Below are 21152 nucleotides of genomic sequence, written 5' to 3'. Positions count from 1 at the left end.
GTGGCTGACTAAAGAAATGCCGGAGTAAATCACAAGGCTGGTAAATAGAACGGCACTGATGCAGTCAAGAAATGTAAATCCAACTCTATTGTATGCTTTATTTCTTGTAGATTTTTAAACTATGCATCAAACATTCTAAAAGCACTGATCCCTTAGCACAAGGCAGCAAGTGAGATCTAGAAATTTTATCAAGCTAACTGATGGGAGACAGTCATATAATTTATTGTAAAACTCTGTAGCCATGTAAAAGGAGCAGAAAGGAATGTCAAAGTTGGCCTCTCATTTTCAGGTAGAGATAATAGAGAACCTACTTGGCTTTTGGTGTGAGAAGACTCAAAGGTCTATAGACTCTGTGTAAGAGAAAATGTCACATCAATCTCCAACAATTTGAATGTCATTCAAAGGTGAATGTGTAAGATTTATGACAAAAACAGAATAATAAAGCATGAACATTCAGTTGAATTGAAAATACCACAGGAAATATGCATGCTGTGTTTACTACATACCTGGCACTCATCTTGGCATTTTCATATACATTAATTCATTGACTGCTCATAACAATCCTATGAAGTACATACCAACATTTCCCCCAGTTTACAAGTGAGGAAACTGAGATGATACTGAAAGATTAAGTAACTTGGTCCAAGGTCACACAGTGGAGGAGTGGAAGAGCTGGAGTCAAACTCAGGCATGCTCTAGAATGTTTGCTGTCAATCACTGCCCTGTACTGCCTCCTGTAGGCACAAAAGTGCATAAACATAGCCAAAGATTAATAAGGTTTTCTATTAAATTATAATGATTTTTTCAAAATAATATGATTTCTGAAGATGCCAAGCAATACAACAGCTCTACTAAAGTTTTATTTACAGATAAAATATGTAATTGCATTGTATTCACAGGTTTAATGTCAATGGCATTAGGGCGAGGTTATAGCTCAGTGGTAGAGTGTGTGCTTCGCATGCATGAGGTCCAGAGTTCAATCCCCAACACCTCCATAATGAATGAATGAATGAATGAATAAACCTAATTACCTCCTGCCCCTGAAAAAAAGAATAAAATAAAATAAAATAAAATATTTTAAAAATACACAGTATTAAATTAGAAAAAATGCAACTTCACTGTCTTGGTAAAAAGTGAGTGCCTTCTTATTGGATGTGTTCAATGTAGGGGAGAATGCCCCCAGATGGGATATTGGTATCAGATGAGTGGATGAATTAGATCCAGACAAAACTATACCCAGGGTTTCAGCATCCCCATTGAACATGTCTCTCCATTTCCATCTCAACACTTGTCCATAGTGGAACCCTTGCTTATCTTGTCTGCTTGACTGTGAGCTACTCAAGGGTATGTGTTATTCATTTTCAGTGCCTGGCTCAATAGCTCACGTATAGAAAATTCTCAACAAATACTTGCTAGTCTAATGGAAGTACTGAGCATCTGCTATATGGAAGATATCATGCTGGTGTGAAAACAAAGATTTGGTCCACATGCAGGGTAGCGAGGCAAATGCCCAGTATATAGAGGCATCCAAAAGAACAGAGATGGTCAGTGTGAGTATCTATGTAAGAAATCAACTTTCCCCATAAAGGTTACATAATAAGTGGGAATCCAAACATGTCCCAATCCATTGCTTCTCTTTAAAAATAGATCTACAACCCTTTCAATTTAGCTGTAATTTACTTCTGTAATTCTTAAAATGAAAATAGTATAACTTTCATCATATATAAGTCAGTATAATTTTAATAACAGCTTTACTGAGATGTAATTCATATACCATAACACTCAGCCTATAATAATGCACAATTCAGTGGTTTTAGTATATTCACAGATATGAGCAACCATCATCAGTCAATTTTAGAATAATTTGATCCCCCTTACCAAAGAAGTCCTATACCCTTTGGCTATGCCCCCACCCTTCCATCCTTAAGCAACCATTAATCTACATTCTGTCTCTATGGATTTGCGTATTCTGGACACCTTATATAAATGGAATTACACAGTATGTGGCCTTTTGTGTCTGGCTTCTTTCACTAAGAATAAAATTTTCGAGATTCATCCATGCAATAGAATGTATTTGTACTCCATTCATTTTTATTGCTGAATAGTCCATTGTGTGAATACACCACATTTGTTTACCTATTCATCAGCTGATGTGCATTTGGACTGTTTCCTATTTTTGGCTATTATGAATAAGTCAGTACAATTCTAAAACAACATGATTAGGCTAAAGAACGACATCCAAAGCAACACGGATAATGATGCTTTGTGATGCTTAAGTTATAGAAAAAAATCTAGGTTCTTTACCTTAATACTAAAACTTATCTGAATACTTGCTCAGGGTTCTATCCTCAGCACCCTGAAATATGGCTCAATAAAGACATGCTGAATGAACCTCCAATGTGAGAAAAAAAAAGCTGAAAGTGGGATGGAAAGGAGAGTGAACAGAAAGTCCTGAAAAGTTAAGTATCAGGGAAAAATCAAACTGGGATTTAAAATGTGCTGCGATAGCTATGTGCATTCAACACAATTTACATGAAAATCTCGTAAACAAAATGTTCCTAAGAAAATATCAGGAACTACCATTATTAAATAATAGTATATCCCACCATAACATAACTTGGAAAAGTCTGGTTGCTGTTACTGACAATATTGTGCAGAGCAGACTGGTCCCGCACAAGTGTACTGTTCATTGTATGATGCTGTCTCCCCTCTAGCTCCAACAGTTTGTAATTCTGTAACTTAGAAGGGTACTGCAAAGTCTTCAGTGGCTGCTCATTCCAGGTGTTTATTTCATTCAAGCAGCACTGTCTTTTTCCAGTGCTCAGTTTTAGATCCTCAATAAATAGTGAAAGAGACAGGCAGCAAACTCAGGTTCCCAATGAAATCTTTTTTATATTTCCATAATATAACCACAAGGGGTTATAAACATAGCCTGTGGCGTTAGAGCGTGAAGTTCAAATTCTGATGCTGCTGTTTGCTAGCTGAACGTCTTTGGGCACACCACTTAATCTCTCTGGGCCTCAGGTTCCCCATCTGTAAAAAGGAGATAAATAATACCAGCAACCCCACAGTGCTGCAGTGAGGGTTAGATGAGATAATAAGTGTATAGTGCTTATCACAGTACCTGGCACAGAGTAAGTAGCTGTTTCTATTAGAAAAGGGCACAAAATTACATCACCTCTTCCTATCACTTCTTCATATGATCTTAATATTCCTTTCCTTTTCCTTTTTCCTCCCCAGGAAATTGTTCTAGAGTTAGGCCTTCTCTGGCACTAAAAACTGTCTATCACTTAATATTATGTTTAAATAAAAAGGTTGATTGATTCTAGGTCCAGTATTACATAGGAAGATACAACTGAAAAAGATCCTCAGCTACCACATATCTATAATATAACTTTGATCCACTACAGAACTCAGGTTTAAATATAAGTTAAAACTGTTCCTGTGTGTGTTTGTGTGCATATGTGTTGGGGGGGCATTTAGCACGTAGGATACCCTATTATAAACTCCTAATAAATATGTAATCTGTAAATATGCTTTTCAAACAAAAAGAAGATACAATGTCTAGTATATTTTACGGTTGAAGCAATTTTCCAAGGTTGTAGGTATAGTGACTTCCTGGTCAAAAACTGCTCTGGAGGGACGCCAGGGTTAATATGCTCTAGAAAGTCAATAGCAAAAGTCACACATAGCCCGTATACCTAATTTTCCTCCAAGTATTTTTGCAGATTTGCTTTTTCATCTGAGTTTCTGTAGCTTGTGGACTGGAGTCAGATAAATTGCCCCCCTTTTCCTTTTTTGTCAACTGCTCTACACATGTAAGACTGCAATTATCGATTTAAATATTGGAAGAATCAAATTCCTACCAAGAAAAGAGGCTACAGACCTTTGGATGTCAACATGGATATTTAGGAACATTAATGCTCTTCCAGGAACTGATGCTAAAGGGCCAAATGTAAGCTTACCTTTTGAGATAAGAAGGAGCTCCAACGATGAAAATACACAAGAAAAATCGAATAGAATTTGAATCTGAAGAAATGAGTAACTACGTCTCAAAGATGGCAAGTCAGCAAAAGCAGACTTCCTTAACCTTGAAAAAGACAAGGTACTTGGCACCCAAAAATAAATGTTTCTCACAACTTAATGCAGCTGGGCAGAAGTGGAGGCAAAGGCTTTCTCCTTTCAAAGCCATTTTGAGAGGTTTGTTTTGAAATACTGTCTCATCACTCACTTTTGTCTTCCTTGCTGGAATTTTTCCACTTTAAACTCAACAAACAAGTCATCATTTCTTTGGTATTTATGACAATATTAACCAAATACACAAACACATATACAAAGATAAGGCAGTAAAGGCTTTTAGAAAAAAATACATTTTCTATATGTATTTTAATGTTAATGATTTAAATAATTCATTATTAATAATTCAAAGAATCAGTATAATTTTAATTATTTAATTTCAAAGTGCAAACCTTGTTGTTAAAAAATATAATTTCACTGGGCAAAAGAACTCTGAGGTTATTTCTGATACTAACCAAACCCGAAAAGGATCCATTTGGAAATTTAATTTCTTTACTGAATCTAATAAATAATTATAATTATAATAATAATAAACCAGAGAGTGGACCCAGGAAGTGATGGTACAGTTAACTGGTAACATGGAACAGTCTTTGAAGAGGTATGAGACTAAATTAATTTGTTAAGAGTGTACAGAGTTCACAACTTGATTACCAAGCTGTTTGATTCCCTCAAAACAACAGCATTAATTTAAATCAACCATATAAACTTGCCTTTGTTTGCAATATTGCTGAATATTTCTACTTGAACAAAGTCAAAAGATACCCTCAAAAACTTAAGTGTGAAACCATTTGGTTTGCTTCTCTATTTGGGATATGAGAGACATCTATTTTCCCAAGTATAAAATGATGAGAAAGAAGTTAAAACTAGAAATCATACACAAGAAATTAAAGGCAAGTTTTTCATAGCTATTTTTGAATTGCATTTAACAGACATTTTCCCTGGAGTGGGGGGATTTTTTAATCAAAGTTACTGCTGACTTTGTGCAGCGTATTCTCTTGGCAGGAAGGTATTATTAAACCACTTGGTTCCTGTTGATGGAATAGTCTTAAATTCTTATCAACAAGTAACGTTTGCACAGTAATTTGAAATGCAGCATAAAAAACCAAAAGCTAAAAAAAATTATGTATACCTATACACACCCACTCATACATATATACACATGTATATGTGTGTACATATGTGTACGTGTATATATGTATATATATAAGTATACATATATGTGTGTGTGTATATATATGTATATAGTTTTTGGGGAAGAGGGAATGTAGCTGTAGTACAACTTAGTCCTCAGAATGTGGTATTGGTTATGTATACGTGTGTACATATATGTATATATACACATATGTGTGCGTGTGTGTGTGTGTGTGTGTGTGTGTGTGTGTGTGTAGTTTTGGGAGATGAGGAAATGTAGCTTTAGTACAATTTAATCCTCAGAACATGGTATTCGTTTAAACCATCAATTCCCAGGCATTCCCCCCGAGAAACCTTTCTTTCCCCTGGAACATATGGTAAAATAAACACAGTTTGGGAAATGCTGATTTAGATAATTAGTACCTTTTCAATTACTTCAAAGATTTAAGTTTTTCAACATGTCACAAAATTTGCATGATTTCCCTTTAGAGTAAAAAGGATTTTCAGAACCTCAAAGCAGCAACTATTTCTTTTTGACTAGAATCAACATCACCCTAGACATTAAATACAAGGCTTACATTAGAGATATTCTGTACCAATAATCATCAGCTTCTAAGAAAAGAATAAAATGTATTCTCAGAGAGAGAACTGGGAGGGTGATTTAAATGAGGGGAAGTGAATCTGGACCCAAGGTTTACTTTTTAAATTACATGATAAAATACAAAATCCACAAACAAACTGAAGTTTCCAGATGCAACACAGGGAAGCTGCTGCCCATGTTCAAATTTCTAACCTGATGAAGGACTGACACTGAATCTTACTCTAAAGGAAAATCATAGAGTAAAAGTACATCCTTGGCAGTGATATCAGAATCATTATTTTTATAGCTTTTTCCCACCTTCTCTCTCATTTTCCTTGAGCCTGACCTATAGAATGATGTCAGTCACATTTTCAGTAATTCAGTAGCACTAACTTGTCTCTAAAGCCCTTTAAAAACAATCCTATCTATTATTTTGGCTGAATTCCACTGTCTTTTTCTTTTTTTGTCCAAACCTATCCCAGTTCATTCATGACAAGCTTAATCCTGTACCTTAAGGGCAAAACGAATAAACACCAGAGTTCTTCACGGATTACTTAATCAGACTGCACAAATAACACTGTGCATATGAACTGCAATGTTGGTGATTTACAGGCTCTTCTTATATTCCACATTTTATGAGTAAAAGGAGGATGAAACATCTGCCAGGAAGCATACCTAAATCACTCCTACCCTAAAAACAACAATAAAACTCTTCCTTTTCTTGATCCTATTTCCTTGTGAAGTTCCAACATTTCTCATCCTTAATCACCAAATATCTCCAAAAAAGTCATCATTACCACTTTCATTTCCCAACTTTTCATTTACTCCTCAACCCTCTGTAAACTGGTTTCTGGTCTCTAAAAAGGCACCGATGACCTTTTAAATACCAAAACCAGTGGACTCAACTTGTATAATTCCTTTGATATTTGCTGGCTGCCCTCCTCTTCTAGAAACTTCCTTTCTCCATTGCCTCTGCAGCACAGAGATTCCTCCTCTGATGTTCTCCTTGGGCTGCCTTGGCCACTCCTAGGGGTAAGAGACTGACTCCCAGGGTTTGGCTCTGTTATTTTCTCTGCATTTCGGACAAGTTTAATCCAACTTTGTTCTAGGTTTTTCAACATAGCTGTTTCAGCAGCACCTTCACTCAACATCATTTCACTCGTCACTCCTCACTCGTCATTCTCTGTTATTTCCCATGCTACCGCAGCACCATCCACCAGATAGCTAGCCAGTCATTTATTCTATCAAGGTGATTAAGAGATGAACGGTGGCTTGACTTATAAAAGCAATAAATGTCTTCACTGATAGAAGAGGCAGAGCATCAGTCATGAGATGGTCCCAAAGTGATGAAGAGAATATGATTAGACAATGAAGATATTATTTTGTGTTTGCGGGGGTGAGGTTGTCTCCAAAAGTGAGCAAAGAACTGAAGGTGCAATTTTTAGCCTGATATGTATTGATGCAAAAAAGAGTACTTGCCTGATGAGAACCAAATGCATTTCATAGCTAAAGAAAATGTTGTCATAACAAAAACAAAGCACCTAGCAGGGCATCTGGCATACAGTAACTGTTCAATAAATGTCAGTTGACTCTAAATAAACACCTATTATAGGACATTTTTATTGGGTGTGAAAACGGGGGTTCAAATTTTATTCCTGTACATAAACTCCTGCCTACAGATATTAAGATTGATTTAGAAGTAGAATTTATTCCGGGAGGTGAAACCGTGGTAGTTAACGCTGCCACCCAAGAACTCCGGGAGCCAGTGTCACCCTGTCCACGTCTGGCAGCATTAAGGAAGGCTCAGGGGAAGTCGCAGAGCTCTGACAGCCCACGGGGTTAGGTTCTCTACCACTCTTCACACCAAGTAAACCAGAAAGAGACCCTCAACGACACAAAAGCAATCGTTGCTGGTTTTATTTTCTGACTTCTTATTTCCTAAGTCTGTCCTGCTCTAGGCAGCTAAACGTTTGAAGTCTCAGAAGTCTGGGTGTGGGCTTCACAACCCTTCCTTTACAGCGATCCAAGGACACCCAACTTTTTCTCACTTAAGAACAAACAAACAAACCTCTCATTTCAGGAGGCCTTTGTTTTGTTTTGTTTGATTTATTACTCAACATGACTAACAATAGGAACCAGAGTTCCTCCCCTGGAGCTGAGATGACCAAACGTCTGTTTTTCTCATGTCCAATCACTGCAGGCTTCCTGCAAGTGCTAATGGTAGCAATTCTTGGGACCTAAGGGTTTTTCCTCACTTACCACTTAGGGAAAACCTCTGCCAACAGCAATCTCAACATCTTAATTTTCTTTTGGCCAATAGGGTCCCATGAAAATGAGGAATATAAGGAATTATCCAAGCAAAAGACCAGCAAATCTAGCATCTCTTTCTTCCTTTCCATCTTCCTTTGTCATTCTAGAAGACAGTCTGCCCTCACAGTTTCATTGCCTTCTGAGGGAAATTTTCATTCACAGTAAACAAAATAAACTCACCTGTCGAAGGTACAGTGTTCTGTGTATATCTTGAAGTTTTAAATGAAATTTGGCAAATGACAAGGGGATCATAAAATTTCACAAACAGATTGAAAAAAGGTAGAATGCTGTCTGAAATGAGCGCTAGGGGTTTAGGTGGTGTCAGCACACCTTCCTACATAGCTTTTTCTTATCACTAGTAACTTGCCAAGTATTTCATAACCAAAAAAAAAAAAAAAACCCCACAGGGCTAAAGTGAAAAAAGTAGCTAAGTGTCCATCAACAGATGAATAAATAAAGAAGCTATGGTGTGTACACACACACACACACACACACACACACAATGGGATACTACTCAGCCATAAAAAAGACGGGAATTTTGCCATTTGCAGCAACATGAATGGACCTGGAGGGTATTAGGCTAAGTGAAATAAGTCAGAGAAAGACAAATACTGTATGATGTCACTTTTATGTGGAATGTAACAAATACAACAAACTAGTGAATATAACAAAAAAGAAGCAAACTCACAGATAAGAGAACAAACTAGTGGTTACCAGTGGTGGGGTGGGACAGTGAGAGGTACAAACTATTGGGTATAAGACAGGCTTAAGGATGAATTGTACAACATGGGGAATATAGCCAATATTTTGTAATAACTGTAAAAATTGTATAAAAGTTTTAAAAAGTCAAAAAAGTAGCTGACACCCCAAACCAATAACTAATTTTGTTTGCCTAAAACACACAACGAACCATATGCTTGCTGCAGCTGAAAATCCTGAATAACTCACTCTCAAACTACCCACATCTTATTCTAACTACTCTATGCTACTAAAATGTTGTTGACGATGAAATAGATGCTACAGGCAGTTATCCTCTGGCCTAAAAACATACGTGTTAGTGCTCTCTAAACAGCTTTAACAAACAGAATAAGAAATAGTTAAAATCTGTCACTCCAAAGATCTGGAAATGTATGCAGGTTCACCCATCACTTTTTAGTTTTTATCATCTTGAATAGAGTGACGCATGTAATAGTTTTGTCGGTGATGGGCTAACACTTTATTATGGTGCTTAATTTGTTTTACATCTCATTTAATAAATTGATTGCTAATTACACAACTATTAGATGTCTAAGCCTTTTTCTATTAACAAGTTTTAAATATAGTATATCTGAAGAGGGAGATAAGAACTCATTTACAGTGACAGAGTTTAGTTACCGACTCATTAGAGCTGAGATTGCATTTTATTTCCAGAGCAGTAACTTAAATTTACCATTTAAATGTCTGTGATAAAAAGCCTAATTTTATTTCAAATTCTTGGAGTACAGAAAGCAGCAGTGCTTTAAGGCTCTGAAAGATGTCCACAGGAAGAGACTTTTGGGCAGGAAGTCAACATGTCCAGCGCTAAAAGAGATTTAATGCCACTGGGAGGGAACTGGGGATGAGGGTGAGGACAGGATCCTTATGATCCTACTGGAGATGCAACAGTATCCCCGGAAGACAATACTTTGTTCCCCTCTAACAAGTATTTAATTCAAAGGAATATGCATAAATTGTCCAGATTTCTAAGGTTGTTTCTAATCTCCTAATGGATAATACTCAGTACTCTATATGAGTAAATCTTTTTTCCTACTGCTGGGCTTAATTCTCATCAGTACAAAAAAGTAATTAGAAAGGCTATGTGGCTACTGTCCTCTTTATTTGTAATAATCATTCCCATCAATATCCCAGGTATATTTAACGGAATCTCTGCTTATGCCTCTCATCCACAATTTTAAAATTCATTTTTTATGTGTGCCTTTGTTCACTGCAGAAAAAAAAGTCATTCACAGGTTTTCTTCCAACATACAGTAAATGTGTACATTGCTATTTATTTAAAAATCGGCTTGCTTCTTGCAAACGTACTCTCTCTTTTTTGTGATTCTTTTTTAATTGAAGTGTAGTCAGTTTACAATGTTGTGTCAATTTCTGGTGTACAGCATAATTGTTCAGTGGTACATATACATACATATATTTGTTTTCATACTCTTTTTCATTATAGGTTACTACAAGGTATTGAATATGGTTCCCTGTGCTCTACAGTAGAAACTTGCTGTTTATCTACGTATCCTCTCTTTTTGAGGGGAGGAGGAGGAGGGGGTAATTAGGTTTATTTTTCTTTAAGAGGAAGTACTGGGGATTGAACCCAGGACTTGAGCTATACCCTCCCTCCCACACATATTCTCTCTTGTTATGACCATTTTAGATTTGTAAAAACCAAAATTAATTTTTGAATTCTTTTAACTTACATTTAATTCATTGTAAAATAAGGTGGGCTTTGACATTTAAATTTTTTGACCATTCTTTTGCTGCTAGAAGCACCTCACACCCAGCCATCTCAATATTTTTAATTATTGTTACTGTTGTGGCTTTTCTAAGATGTCCTTTTTTGGCTTCCGTTCCTAGCTAGTGGTATTTTCTGTGTCTCATGTTCTAGCAATATCACTTGGTAAATACAAAATACTTACATAAAGTGTATGTCCTCAGGACTACAAAATAGCATTGGCATTAAATTTTATAGCATTCCGATAGTAATATGTCTCACTTCTCAGTTTGAATAGCAGACACATAGCTGTCAAGGTACTTAAGCAACATCATGTATGTCAGTACCCAAGACCCCAGTATCCCTTGACCACCTTCCCCTCAAAAAAAGAGGGGAAAACATTTCTGACCCAGCTTGAAATAACAGCTACCAAAACACTGACTTTTAAACCTTTCTGACAGCAGCAAATAGTAAGAAACACATTTTCCATCCTAAGTACATATATGCATAGATCTGAAATAATTCTCACCAAAAAATCTAACCTTACTAACATGATCTATTCTGATATTTTCTTGTTATTTTATTCAACTTCGTTTAAAAGAAATGCTAGTCATAACCTACTAAATGGATTTCATTATGCACTGAGTTGTTGCCCACCACTTGAAAACTACAACAATAGAATAAACAGACGTTTCACACAACACAAGGTAATGGTATTGGCTCCACTTACAGTAGGGTAAATATTCATTAATTTTGATGCCACTAGTACAGACTGTGGTAACTGAATCCAAGCCTGCTTGAAATATATTTTGGGATAACCTATACAGAAAGGATTTGCTAAACAAAATCGTAATGTCAAGAAGATGGAAGAGGTATTCAACCTCTTAGAACAAGATACTTTTAACATTTTTGGATCGTTATTTAAATGCAGCTGTGTTGCTATTTACAAATGTGTGTTAATATTCAGGTCAATAGGACTTCTACTCAGAAAAACCTTGTTTGTTCTCAATCTAAAACGTTTTGTAAATCAGAATACTGTCTTTCATCTGAGCTCACAAAATTTTAGTGTATCAACATTCAAACGCAAGAATGTTCAAAATGATAAAATCATATTTTAAAATATATAATATTTTTAGTTCATCCAAGTCACTTTTTTTGTTTATAGATGTACTTGAAACATCATCTAATAATAACAACAGTAATTGGCATACAGTTCATTTGGAGAGTGTTTTAAACTTTAATTTTGTGAACTGGTAATGACCAGCAATCTTTGGATTACTGAACATTTAAAAGACATATAATGACATTTTCCAGACCCCAAAATGAAACTTAATATTTGGTTTGTTCTGCATGTGACAGATTACTCAATCCCATGAAGAAATCCAGGTGTCTGGCCTGTAATGACTGCCTGTATTTAAGAAGTCCAGTCTACCCCTGCCACCCCCCACCAAATTTGGAAGATATGAAAGAAATTAAAAATTTCAAGGTAAAGGACCAAGCCAAGTTCTGAAGTGGAGGTATCTATTAGAGAACTTAGAACAGATGTTCATCCTTTATAAACAGTTAACATTTTGGCAAACTGAAGGCTTAGGAAGCAAAGGGAGTGAAAGACTGGCCAGGAAGTCAGGAATTCCTGGATGTGAACCTAATCTCGGTCCTATTCTGTTTTTGCTCTAAATCAATGCCAAATTCTTCACACCTCAGCTGCTTTATAGCAGGCAAGAATTATACTGGGGACAAAACTGTTTCCGGGGAATGTCTTAGGTTAAATGGTTAATATTACAGCCCTTGAAGGTATTTCCACAAGAGGCAAAGCATTCTTTGTATATATATTACTAACCATCATTATATTATATTAGGGAATCGAAATGGAATATTGGTGTCCTGTTAAACTGACCTTGAAAAGAGGATTCTTTCCATTCTGAAATTCTGGTCCACCTTAGCAGTGATCAGTTATTCAATCAATTAGGAAATTCAATCATGTGATTTTAAAAGGTTTTTACGGTAGCCGTAACACCTGTGAGTTAACCAATTTAAGGCAGTTAAGACTAGGCAAGTTCAGGGCCTCATCTTTATTTGTCCCCTCTCCACTGGGTCATCGACCTACAGGAAATGCCCTCCTCACCCGCGTCTTGATTTCGCATCTGATGGGAAAATCAGTCAGTTGGTCTCTGTCGTGAAAAGAAGCTCCATTCTCCATAGCGCAAGGCACCATATCCACGTCCAGCTCTGCCCACGCTGCTCTGGGCTCTTTACATGGCAGACTGTTTTCACCTCCTCCTCACCGCTTCCTGATAATAGCGCTCTGGTCCCTTCATGGCATTTCATGAATGGTCCTCTCTCCTTGGATTTGGACTGTTGGCCTTTCTGAGACCAGTCATTAACTGGCAGGAAATGCCCTTCTCAGCAATCACTATTGTGTAAATAGAGCTATAAACTTTCGAAGGCCTGTGCAATCCCAGACCCTGAAGCTGCACGTGTGTGGGGGGGATCTTGATTGTAAAAGCACTGCCTTCCAAATTAAACTCAAACCACATGATACAGTCCATAAAATATACAAAACATACAGTCCAGTGACAGATTTATTGTGGCCCTACAGAATAAAGAAAAAAAAATCTCTTTATGGAAAACACTGCTACTTTTGACCCAAATAGCCCCCAAACAGGAAGTTAAAAGCAAATCAGCCAGCTGTGGCCTCACTAAGTTATGAACGAGACCGGTGCAAACAGCATTTCCTGTCATTGCTTGTCACCATTTCTGAGTGCCTCTGTCTAAATTGTTTTCTTAGGTGGCTAAAAATATTATGGAAATTTCTTCGGGGATAGATGGAAGGCAATGAGGGGAGCTATTATATGATCTAGGCTTGAAAGTGAAAGATGTTTAACTTTTGCTAACAAAAAAATTTACTTAGCACAACCAGTTACTGGAACTTCTGCATTTTTAATGAAAACACTTGCTAACGAACTTCTGTACAATTTACCCACTGGCAAGAATACGAGCTTGGACCTTTCAACCACTAGAACAAAATTTTTTTAATTGACAGTTGCAGAATTGTGGAGTGTTTGTACATTGATCTTTTGCTAATGCAATTAGCAGTATATTTCGCATGCATGACTTAATAAAGCACTGAATCATAAAAAAAGACCACATTAGTGAAAGTGTTCAGAATCAGATATTAAATAGCCTAGATGTTTCCTGTTAATTTCAGATCAATTTTCAGAACTATAATTTGCATGCACCTGATTAGTAAGAGAGAGAACTGCAGGCTATAATATCCCAGAGAAGAGGAACTAGCTTCTTAAAGTGGACTTCTCTCTCTCTCTCTCTCTCTCTCTCTCTCTCTCTCTCTCTCTCTCTCAGCCTGCAGCATGACTTGTGCAACTTCAAAGTATATACGAGAGCTCTCTAAAGGAATCACATTTTAGGTCCTTTATTATTATCATCACCCCCTTTACAACATATGGAGGTATTCTTGTCTTTTTCCAGCACTCTGAAATACCAAACCCTGTACCACCATTCTCCAGCCTGTCAACCTCTCAATCACCAAAAAGCTTGGGAGGGAAAGTTTCCATCAGAAAGCACAAGCATTTTGCCCTCTTATTATTGCTACATTGAATCTCCCAGGACGTCCGAAGGAGTCCCCCAGCAAGACCAGGTTTCTCTCTCTGAGAAAGGATTAATAAATGGTAGCAGGGTGGCTACTTGGCCAGTTCAAGTTCCACCAAATCCCAAGGTCTTTCACCAAAAAAGGCCTTCCCTTGGGAAGCCTGTCAATCTGATTCCAGCCCAGACCCAGGCTGCAGAGAGCCGGCCGAGCGGTTGTTGACACAGCCTCTGTCTGCAGCTGAGGCCACCGCTCCACGCGTTCATGAAACAGATCAGATTACCCAGCACCCCCAGGACCCCCGCCCCACCTTTTTCTGTATTTTCAAACCCTTTAGACATAAAATGTGACTCTCTAATGTGTTCCATTTTTCACTTCATACTTCTGGGTGAGCTCATAAGGTTTTTCTTCATGCTATCCAATTACTTAGGAAAAATGCTGACATAAACGAGTTGGGAGCTTAAATTTTTCTCACGATCACTTCTGAAAAGAATACACTCCCCTTCTTTGGGATCCTCATCGATCACAGACAGCAAGAACTGTGAGAAACATCAGTGCACCCTTTAACAAAATAGCACCCACAATCAGGCCGTTTACTGATTGCCTACTTTTCAAGGGACAAGCGCAAACTCCAGTTGGGTGCTGAGATGAAATGTGATCGCCTCTGAGCCATGCATCTCAGGGAGTGCATTTCTATATATTTTAAATAGAACTCAGAAAACCACTATATAGTGCAGGAGTCCAATCATAATAAAGCAGCCCCCTTAATATTATGTGACAATCTCATTTTCTCAGTTTGTAAAACAAACAACAACAACAAAAAAAACTAAGGAATGATACTATGGGATATATGCCCAAGCTAGTATTATACATGGTGCTTTTGTTCTGCTTTGTTGTTTTCCCGCGTGAAGGCTGAAGACTAAAAACAAAAGGTGAAAGGCAAGCTCTCTGGTTCTTTCAGTGTCTTGTTTTCCTAACAGGCACCCCTACAAGAAAACACCCCCTTGTTTGGGTTCTTCATGCTGCCATATAAGGGGACACTGCAAAAGCCGTACCTAAAGACTGATGGTCCTCTGGATACAAAAGATGATTGTGATGGATCTGAAATGGCAGCTCTTGTGTCCTCCACCGTGTGGACTTTGCTTTCTGGATACAGTAAAAAGAGGCGCTATTCATACCTGTATCTTGGTAAATAAACACCTATGCAAATTCACCCTCTAAATGGGCAATCAGTGTTTGATGGAAAATGAGACAGTGCCCTTTTTCGTTTTTGTCTGCGACTTCATCGCTTTCTAAAGTATAAATGACACGAGGCTTCTGAGTCACAGTATTTCTGATTTTGTTCCTTCTTTATCTGGTGAAATGGTTTAAAGGGCTGTTTCTACATAACTTCTTGTTGAAGACTGATTTCTCCGGGATGTGGCGGAGATATACTAGACGCAACTACAGGTGACAGAAAAAGAGCAGCTGGCTGTCAGGCGACTCCTCCAGGTCTCAGCCCAATGCTCGCTTTTCCCCAACTTGTGAGAGTGCCGCTACCATGGCCTCCGGCAGGAGAGTAAACCTAGTGTTCAGTCTGTTTGTTGTAGATTTTTATTTTTTGGTCATTAAAAAAAGAGATAATGCTACGTGAAATCACAGGAAGGCTATTCATAAAATAAAAGAGCAAATTAGAAAGACTAATTTATTCTTCCATTTATTTAACCAGCTTTTACTGACGGCCTGCTATGTGTCAGGCCCTGGGGATATGAGGTCAGGAGATCCAGTAACCTGCCTGAAAAAGGAGTTATTCGTACAATTCAAGGATTCTTGAATAAGCCTGAAGAAATCTTCCTCAAATTTCCACACCAGTTGCCGGCAATGCTTAGAAGCTTGGGATTCAAAATAGCTGTTGGGGACAATTTTAAGCCAATGTGGGTGACCCAAACTGGAAAGCAAGATCCAGCAAACTGTCAGTCTGTAGGACGCTCCCCGGACCTAAGGAGATCACAGAGCCTGCTGGTAGTCTAGTGCCCACCTCCCAAATTTGTTTCCAGTTGGAGGCCCTTTCTTTCTGGGCTCTTCAAGTTCACCCACTGTGTGGGCATAAAACTAACTCCTAGCTAATGTCAGAAAGAAACCACTGCTACTTGTGAGCCGACTTAATGCTGATGGACAAAGAACTTGAGAGTGGACATAATATTTTAACAAGCATGCCTAATTGATTCCTAAATCTCTAATCAGGCTCTCCTTTTCCCTTAACACTGTGTTCTCATTCATGGCTGTTACAAAGAGTTCTGAGATTAAATCCATGCTTGATTTTCTTGAAAAGTATCATATACATAGCAAGGGAGAAAAATATACATATACACACACAGACATGTGCGTGACATATGTATGTGTGCGAATATATACAATGTACATACAATGTATATGTTATAATCACATACACTGTGTATATTCACTTACATACACACACCACACACACAGAGACATGTTTAAATCAAGCTTCCTTTCATTCTTGCTTCCTCTGGGGTTCTGATCAATGTATCCTTTTTCTGAAACTTAACTGCCTGGAGTTGAACATTCAGAGCCCTGGCTCTTTTATCTAGCCTCAAAAAGACATCGCTTAATACAAATGTTTATTATAGTTTATTGTGAAACTTTTTTTCCTTTCATTCCTAGAATTGCAGGGTTGCAGTAAAAATAGGTATCTTTCTACAATCTTCCAGGAATAAATCAACAGATGGCTATATAAATTGTTCTAAAATGCAGATTAATTTGCACACATGTGTGCAACAGTATGCTTGTATGTGCCCAGACAACTTGGGAGTAACTTTATTTCTCAAATAAAAATAAAGTCCATCCTCCCAGACTGCATTATTTCCCCATCACTCTTTTAAAAACACTGTGACTCAATTGAATACCAAGTAGAACTAATTGATGGATTTATACTGTATCTTTACTACAATGAGCTGAGAAAAAAATTTCTGATCTCTTTTAGGTCGCGTGGATGTCATTAACACCTGATAACGTAATTGATATCTTATTAATCCTAATTCTCAAAGTTGCCTTTCCAACACTGTCATTTGGCTATCTTGAGGCACTATTTGACCATTTGGGAAGAGAACGATGCCACAGAACCATCTAGTTTCCTTAAGACCTAAAAGCCCACATTAATACAGATCTACTTGCTTTCTTTTTGGTCATAATGTGTGTTTGTTGTTTGGTTGGCTGGCAGTTGAACTACTTGCTCCCAGTTTATTCTCTTAAGGGAAAAATGCCCACCTCATTTTATAGGTGGCACAGGTTGTCTTCCTATTTTTGAGGGGAGAACTGTGTCACACGTAGGGAGAGAGGCAGACAAATTCCACAAAGAAACAAAACTTCTCATTTCTATGTTCTTGACATCACATCCATTTATAATGGGAGAAAGTCCATCTGTTGGTCCTCCTAGACCCTGTTATACGAAAACGCAACTGTATGGAAGCACCTCGACGAAGTGAAGGTGAGGGTAGCCTGCGTGCTCTTTCAGACACTTGATAGTTTTAACATGGCAGGGACCATTATCTAACTTTAATTACATGATCAAATTACTTGTCAAACACGTACTGTAATTTATTCTTGTCTGCTCTGCCACAGTCCCTATTGGTAAACCTTTTAGACAACATGATTTATTTCAAAAGGGAAAAATTCTGCCACCTTTCTGAATTTACTGTGTTATTAAGCAGGATAAGTGTACATTTCTAGGAAGGAAAATCATCATCACTTTGGGGCTTCTCACCCTCTTCTTTCTTTCCCTTCCCTCTCACATATAAAGACAGCTGGGCAGGGAACAAAACCGTACTTCCAGCAATATTGTCAGCATCTGCACAGCAGCTGAGACACGGCCACTGTTCCAGCATGTGCAGTACTATACAGCCTCCAAAGACAAAACCTTTCCCCCCCCAGCTGCTGTGATTACTTTTTCATATTGTAGAGCTAGACAGATGATAATACACCTACTGGTCAAAAGCAAGAATTACACAAGTGCCTAGGAGTGCTCCAAGAAGCAGGAGAACCCATTTGAGGCAAACAGAATGCAGGCAATTAGGCGAATGTACACTCTAATCTACTTTAAATTTTGAGGTTCTTGCAAGAGCACAAAAAACTCTTCTGTTTAACTTAAAAAACTGTGCACAAAATCTGCTCCTCTGTGAGTTTACAAACGATTCATGTTTCTTTTTAGCCCAGCATTTATTAAGCACCTAGATCTGTGCAAAGCATTGCTTAGGTAAAGGGTGGGGGCAGGAGACTATCAAAGAGAATCTGGATACCAGCTCATAATCATAGGTTTTAACCCCCTTAAAAAGCAGCTGTTGTGAAACGCCTGGAGTGGACAGTTGAGGAAGAAAAGGTATTTTTATAATAGTCCTGGGAATCATTATGAATGCTTAAAGCAGCAAAGGAAATTAGGGAAATGAAGTAGCTCTTAGAAGTAGAGCAAAACATGCAGTCACCACCTCTAGCCTAGCACTAGATCAACTCTCTCAAAATATTTTTTTTCTGACAAACTCCTTCTCTTATGTTTTCATACAGTCTCCAAACTCATCACTATATGAAGCCACAGAACGTTAACTGGCAAAATTTCATCCTAATGTCTCTGCCACTAGTTTAGCTTGTCCATTCTAGCCCCAGGGTTCAGTCAATCCCGCTCCCGGCTTTTTAAGGATGCACTTGGTCCAAAATCACTCAGCAACAAGGCAGCACAGGAGGAAGCAACGCTTAATGAACTGGAAGCCAAGTATGTAATCACTAAAAACGAGAGAAGCTGCTTTTGGTCACACACACCACCCCACCCCGCCCCGCTCCCTTGCAAAAATGCACGTATCTCCTATCTACTGCTTTACCTGCAGGAATTCTTCTTTCAGATGTGAAGCAGTAAACTGCCCCACGCAGTTCTCCCAACAATAATCTGAAAACCAGATGCAAAACTTATCATACAGCCAATTCCACTGTAAACAGTTCAGTTCTTTGCAGGCACACTACAGCACCTGGGCAGGAAAACTGCACCATTTTTTAGTAGGTGCAAAACAACCTCTTTCCCCCGCCACTCCCCAGAAGCTTGCTTAATTTAATAACAGGAGAATCTGCCTGCCAGGTAGCTTCTACTGCTTTGGGAAAAGTCAAAAGTGGATAGAGGTAGAACAATATCAGCTACATGGGCAGAAGCCCTTTTAAAAGGCTCTGTTTAGGGAAGTTTCAATAAACACGAAAGCATTCCGCCAAAGTATTACATATTGAGAAACATTTTCCAAACAACTTTAAAAAGTATTTAAACATTAAGGATTAGATTTTCATAGACAAAATGGAAAATATGAATATAATCAGAAAAATCTGAAGTCTCAGGTAAGCTTTATTGTCAATATGCCTTTCACCAGAGGGAAAAACTCGGATGAACTGAGCACTGATGTCAAGTCATTTGTACAGCTATTTCAATAGTCCAGTTTCCGACCATTATATCAGCAACGCCCCCCTACTTTCCAACCATTATATCAGTAATCCCCCCCAAAAGACTTATTAAACCAAGGAGTCAACACAGTGAAAAATTAGCAATCATTTCAAAGTTAAACCTTGCGATAGCTTCATTTTAATCGATGCTTTCCCATGAACTCAATACACGTGGAGAGTTAGGCGGTGGGGCTCCATGCCCAGCTTATAAACGCCAGGAATTTAGGAACGTCTCAGGCAAAAGGAACTCCTGGAAAACACACTCTTAATTACAGCAACAACAAACTCACCCTCGCTGTTGTATCAATCTGTACCAATCAATAGACAGGAGACACAAAAACACACAGTAGGTCGGCTAATGATAAAACTACACAATTGAATCACCTAAATGTTAACCTGGGTTGCTCATCTTGATTGAATTTCATTTTCTTACCATAAAAGCTTATCCTGTGAATAATAAAAATTAAAGTCACCTTGTCAATAGTCTCCTAAAATCTACCTGCAGGCCCTTCAGACGCCGGTAGTAAAAGCTAGCTGCCCAAACGCGCTGACCGAGAGCGGGAAGAGACACAGCTCTGCATGAAGGCTGTGGCACTGCCCACGATGTCGCATGGCCACGGGGAAACGAGTGGCTAGAAGCATTTGCTGATGATACGTCATGCAAGAAGTTCCTTTAAATTACAATATATATTACATATATGTGAGAGATACATATATATAGATGTATAGACATATATATCTATATATATGAAAAAGTAGACGAACAAAAAAGAAAGTGGGGGGGGGGGGGAGAACGAAGAAGAACCAGAAGAAAGATCAAAGCCCTAAAATTGCCAAAGTTGCAGAATTACTTTTCCTTCTATTTACCATTTTGAAAAAGAAAGTTTAAAAGGCATCGGATTTCGTTGGCGTTCCGGGAAGGCAGCCACTCTCACCCACCCCAACTCATAGCCAGCCTTACCTTCTGTTGCCAGCGCCAACCCAGAGGCTAAGGGGTCCCGCTCTCAGCGGCAGCGGCGGGGGCAGCGGCAGCGACAGCGGCACATGCCATCTGTTAGCGGCAGAAGCAAAAGCAGCGCTGCGCGAGGTGGCCCCGGTGCTGGGAGAGCCTCTAGCAGGGGTGGCTAGTGAATGCCGCCATTTTAAAGCGAGGCTCCTGAAATCATTAGATATAAGCAAATTAAAGCCCGCCCCACCTACAGAACTTCAGGGCTGGGACGGGCAACCCGGCTCCAAGTCGGCCGCGGCCGGGTATAAAATGTCAAGCGAGAGACACGCACACGGGGACTCCCGGACGGAGGCGACGAGCCCTCCAATCCCCTGCCCCCCCCACCCCCCGTGCTTTTGCGAGCCTCCTCTCGGGCCCAGAGGCCAGAGGATTTTCTTTTTCTCCACTACGCCGGGATCCTGTCCCGGGGCCGGCCGGCGGGCGGGGGGACAGCGCGCGCCCCGGCCGGCCCTCCCCGCGCCTCGAGAGCGCTTGGTTCAGTCCACTTGGAGCACACCTCGCGCTCCCCGGCTCC

The 21152-nt window shown here is 38.8% G+C and overlaps 1 protein-coding gene across 8 annotated transcripts in view; it reads right to left on the bottom strand.

The window, feature by feature from the left end:
- MBNL3 (muscleblind like splicing regulator 3) overlaps positions 1–20944 on the bottom strand; it is a 120168-nt gene extending 99224 nt beyond the window's left edge. For 6 of the 8 annotated variants that reach the window (XM_064482676.1, XM_064482671.1, XM_031445471.2 and 3 more), the window contains exon 1: positions 20591–20942. The gene's annotated coding sequence lies outside the window, so the exon portion shown is untranslated. Of the gene's footprint in view, positions 1–20590 lie in introns of all 8 variants that reach the window. The other 2 variants (XR_010379311.1, XM_064482674.1) reach the window with 2 other exon arrangements.
- Positions 20945–21152: the final 208 nt, after the last annotated feature.

Source organism: Camelus dromedarius, chromosome X (genome assembly GCF_036321535.1).
Source record: "Camelus dromedarius isolate mCamDro1 chromosome X, mCamDro1.pat, whole genome shotgun sequence".
Taxonomy (NCBI): Eukaryota; Metazoa; Chordata; class Mammalia; order Artiodactyla; family Camelidae; genus Camelus; species Camelus dromedarius.
Note: the sequence above shows the minus strand (reverse complement) of the source record. Positions and strands in the feature narration are given on the sequence as shown.